The sequence below is a fragment of the Chrysochloris asiatica genome, unplaced genomic scaffold, assembly GCF_000296735.1.
Source record: "Chrysochloris asiatica unplaced genomic scaffold, ChrAsi1.0 scaffold00139, whole genome shotgun sequence".
NCBI classification, from domain to species: Eukaryota; Metazoa; Chordata; class Mammalia; order Afrosoricida; family Chrysochloridae; genus Chrysochloris; species Chrysochloris asiatica.
Window position 1 is genome coordinate 7,418,407 of NW_006408657.1, and position 5,631 is coordinate 7,424,037.

Below are 5,631 nucleotides of genomic sequence, written 5' to 3' on the forward strand. Positions count from 1 at the left end.
GGAGCTCTAGAAGAGAAAAATAAGAGAGAAAATAAAGGAGAGATATTTAAAAAGCACTTAAGAACAAATAAAAAGAGAAAAGAGGGAAAGGAAAATGAAGTTACAGAGAATAATAAGAGAGAATATAAAAGGAAGAAAATTTAAAAACATTTAGAAAAACCTGGGAAAGAAAAGATGAAAAAAAAGAATAGAGAGTAGTAAAGAACAATTTAAATGGGGAAAATAAAAAAGAAAATGAGAAACAGAAGAAAAGAAGGAAAAACAAAAGTAGAGATAGAAAGCATAAAATTCAAGGGAATGGAAATAGAAGGAAAAGTAGGAGAAGAATAAACAAACAAAAACAACAAAAGAAAAAAAAAACAAAAAACAAAAAAAAACTTAAAAACAAAAACTGCAGTTATTGAGCCTAGAGAATATAAAACTCTGAGGGCTCCCGCAAGCCAACGAGCTCACAAGGTGGCTATGGAAGGACTATGACAATAGAGTTGGCGTTCCTCTGGCCCTTGGTATTATCTATGTTCAGAGCACTCAATCTGGCAATAGTTCATGAAAGCTCTTGATGGAGCTGGTTTCAGTGTCTGTTAGGGCCACAGGGCAGCTGGGAGCAGGGTTACTGGTTAAATGCTGATCTGGTATCTCTGTGGATTCTGTAGGTCTGTAGCTGATCCTGCCTGAATTCAGGCACCAAAGGGGCACAGCCAGCCCCTAGCTCACACATAACTCTCAACCATGTGGCTCCATCATTACTGACTTTATTGGTGCACGTTTAAATTTGAATAATAGTGATATTAACTGTCTTCCTTGTAGGTGTATGGATTTTATCCTATCACAGACAGCATTGTACTTCAAAATAGATCTTAAAATGTTATTTTTAATGATAAAGGTGATGTCACTCATCTTAAATTTTTCATTCCTGATGTAGTAAACAATGTTTGTCAGATTCAAAATGACCAATACCAGTCCATTTCTTTTCACTAATGACTAGGATAGCAACCTTTATGCATTATATTTCTTTTTTGACTACTTAAAATTTTCCTAGATTCATACTTTGTACATTCCATGGCACAATTATTAATGGATGTTTGCAGTTGTTTCTCTCATTTGAAGTTCTGCCCCATCAGTATTACTACATTTATGTCATTTAGGTCAACTCTACTTTGAGGAGGCAGCTCATCGCAGCTGTACTTTGGATGCCTTCTAACCTGCGGGGCTCATCTTCTGGTACAATATCTGATAATGTTCTTCTGCTATTCAAAAGTGTTCAGTGGCTAACCACTCAAAATCAATTTGTGTCTGCTTATTTCTAGTCTAAGGAGCTCTGGTAGCATAGTGGTTACAAATCGGGCTGCTAACCTCAAGGTCAGCAGTTTGAAACTACCAGCTGTTCCACGGGAGAAAGATGAGGCTTTCTGCTCCTATAAAGTATACAGCCTCGGAAACCCTGTACAGGGTCGCTATGAGTTGGAACCAACTCCACAGCACATAAGAACAACAACATTCTTAGTCTGTCTTAGTCTTTTACTCCAGTGATACGTGTCTACCATGGGTAACCTTGCCAATAGTTCAAATACCAATGGCACAGCTTCCAGCATCACAACAACACGAAAGTCAATATAGTACAACAAACTGATAGATGAATGGTGTACTGGTAAAAGAAGAAATTAGAAATTATATTTTAAATGTCTAGAATCAACCTAAATGAAAACTTAATTTACCAAACCATTGGGACACAGCAAAAGCATTGCTCAGAGGAGAATTTATAGCAAAAAATGTACACATCAAAAAAGAAGAATGGACTAAAATTAATAGTTTATCCCTACAACTCAAGCAAATGGTAAAGAAGCTGTAAAAGAAGTCAATAGTCACCAGGAAAAAAAGAGATTATAAAAGTCAGAGCAGAAATAGATGAAATAGAAAACAGAAATACAACAGAAAGTATCAATAATACTAAAAGTTAGTTCTTTCAGTGAATAAACAAAATTGACAACCACAGACCAAATTAACAAAGGGAAAAAATAAGAAGATGCAAATAACCAATATAAGAAATTAGAGCACTGACATTTCAACAGAACCAATTGAAATAAAAAGGATCAATACAGAATACTATGAAATATTATACGATAATAAATTTGAAAACATAGAAGAAATGGAGAAATTTCTAGAATCACACTGTCTGCCTAACCTAACTCAAACAGAGGTAGAAATTTTAACAAAAGAAGAAACTGAAGACGCCATTACATATATATATTCAATTTTTTTTAAAAAAAAACCATGGCCCAGAAGTCTTCATTGGTGGTTTCTATGAAACATTCAGAGAATATTTAATACCATTTCTACTCAAACCATTCCAGAACAAAGAAAAGGAAAGAATACTCCCTAATTGATTCTACAAATCCTGCATAACTCTGAAGCCAGGCCAAGACATCACTAAAAAAGAAAATTACAGACCCAATACATCTCACAAATACAGAGAGAAAAATTCTCAACAAAATTATTTTTACCTCATTTGGTTCTGTTGAAATGTCAGCTGTCTAATTTCTTATTTTGGTTATTTTGATCTTCTCATTTTTTCCCTTTGTCAAGTAAACAGTATATCAAAAAATAATACAGCATGATCAAGTGCAGTTCCTACCAAGGATGTAAGGATGCTTTACATCATGATCAAGTGCAATTCCTACCAAGGATGTAAGGATGGTTTAACATTAGAAAATCAATCAACATAAATCACCCCATAAATAAGGCAAAGTTAAAGAAACACATGATTTTTTAAATTGATAAAGCAAAGACTTTTGATAAACTACAACATCTTTTCCTAATAAAATCTCTCAGAAAAATTGGAATAAAAGGGATATTCCACAACATTTTAAAGGGCATTTAAGCAAATTCAACAGCCAAATTACTGTCAATAGAGAATGGTTGAGTGCATACCCCTTGTGAATGGAAATTAGTCAAGAATGCCCTTTATTATCATTTCTGTTCAATATTGTATTGGTAGTTCTAGCTAGAGCAATAAAACACAAAAAGGAAATAAAGGGTTCCAGATTTGCAAAGTCCTGGTGTGGTGCTGTGAATTAATGTGCTGGACTGCAAAGTCCAGTATTTGATGTTTTTCATTTTTTTGGTCACTGGAATTTTTGTAGGGGTGAGATGGTATCTCATAGTGTTTATTTGAATCTCTCTAATGATTAACGGTGTGGCACTGTAGGATAAGCACTGGACTACAAGGTCAGTTTGAACTTTAAGATTGGTGCTTCAAACTCACTAGCCACTCCTCGAAAATGATCCTGAAGGAAGAAATCCAAGGTGTACTGAAGTCATTGGCAATGAACACGGCACTGGGAATAGATGGAATACAAATAGAAATCTTTCAACAAACTGATGCAGCACTGAAGGCACTCACTCATCTATGCCAAGAAATTTGGAAGACAGTTACCTGGCCAAATGACTGCAAGAGATCCGTATTTGTGCCCAGTCCAAAGAGAGGTGACCTAATGGAATGGAGAAATCATCAGACAATGTCATTGATACCCCATGTGAGTAAAGTTTTACTAAAGGTAATACAAAAATGGTTGCAGCCATGCATTGACAGAGAACTTCCAGAGGTTTGAGCCAGATTCAGGAGACAGCGTGGACTGAGGGATATGATCACAGGTATTACATTGATCTTGGCTAAAAGGAGAGAATACCAGAAAGATGTGCTTTATGGACTATGCAAAGGCTTTTGATTGTGTGGATCATGACAAGCTATGGACAACATTGTGAAGTATGAGTATTCCAGAACACTTAATTGTGCTCATGAGGAACCTGTACATAGACCAAGATGCAGTTGTTCCTACAGAACAAGGGAATGCTGAATAGTTTAAAATTAGAAAAGGTGTGCCCCAGGGTTATATTCTTTCACCATACTTATTCAATGTATATGCTGAGCAAATAATCCAAGAAGCTGTATTGTAGAATCAGGATTGGAGGAAGACACATTAACAATCTGCAGTATGCATATGATACAACCTTGCTTACTGAAAGCGAAGAGGACTTAAAATACTTACTGATAAAGATCAAAGACCACAGCCTTCAGTATGGGTTGCATCTCAATGTAAAGAAAACAAAAATCCACACCTCTGGACCAATAAACAACATCCATATATATGGAGAAAAGATTCAAGTTGTCAAAGATTTCATTTTCTTGGCTCAACTATCAACACTTTATAGAAGCAGCAGTCAAGAAATCAAACAATGGATGGCATCAGGCAAATCTGCTGCCCAAGACATTTAAAGTGTTGAAAAGCAAACATATCAGCTTTTGGACTAAGGTGTGCCTGCCCCAAGCCCTGGTATTTTCAATAACCTCACATGCATGCAAAAGTTGGGTAGTGAATAAGGAAGACTGTAAAAAAAAAATTGATGCATTTGAGATAAGGTGTTGGAGGAGAATATTGAAAGTACCATGGACATCCAAAAAACCAAACAGATCTGTGCTGGAAGAAGTACAACCAGAGCACTTCTTGGAAGCCAGGATGGCCAGACTTCATCTCTCACACTTCAGACATATTTTCAGGAGGGACCAGTCACTGGAGAAGGATATCATGTTTGGTAAAGTGGAGGGTTGTAGAAAAAGAGGAAGACCCCCAACAAATTGGATTGGCACAATGGCAGCAGCGATGGTCTCAAGTGTTGTAGCATTTGTGAGATTGGTCCAGGACTGGGGATTGTTTCGTTCTGTTGTGCATGGTGTTGCTATGAGTTGGTACTGACTCCGTGGCACCTAACAACAACAACATATAAAAAGATGGGGTTTACAATTTATACCAGGATAGTGACTTAAGGAACCCGAAACTATGGCTCTCGACCACCCTTTAGGTGTGGAACGCACTCACTCTCATGGCCCAATTTTCGGTCAAGCAGTTGGTAGACATATAGAGTGGACAACAACACTAGTAAGGTATGCTCACCATGGCATGGTCATTCATTCAAGATCAAGAGGGGAACATTTATCTAAGAATAAATTTGAGAAGGGATAGTGCGGTTCCTTGAATTTACTTGATATGGCTTTCTACCCACAGTCTTCTTAATTCCCACCAAGTGATTGGGTTGGACCATGCAAATAAGGTATATAGGATGCTAAGACTGGGATTGGCTAGTTTTGCCCTGTAGCTAGATTCTAAAGGAGCCATCTCAGAAGCAAAGACAGAGGATCCCAAGACTATCAAGAAGAAAGAGCATTAGTGGAACATGAGGCAATGGCAAGAGATGATGGCAAGAGGTGATGGCAGAGGCAAAGGCATGGAAACACAGAGTACTTTGGGGCTCTACACCGCAGGACTACATAAAGCTGAGTGCCTACAGGCAGAAGACTGACTTACAGAATGTGCCCTTTGGGCATACAAAGTCTGGTTAAAAGAGGTTTGTATCACTTGCTGAAGAAGACCGGCAGAGTCCAAGGGGCCACGTGACTGAGAAGCTAAAGACAGGAGTGAGGTGTGCCTGCAGTATGGCAACTAAAAGGCGTTCCTGACTAAACAACAACTGCTGCCTACTGAGTTATTTTTGATCCTGAATTGTACCCTGATCACTTCCTTAATAATAAACCCCATAATTGTGAGTATTGCTATGAGTTCTGTGTGGTTATTGCAG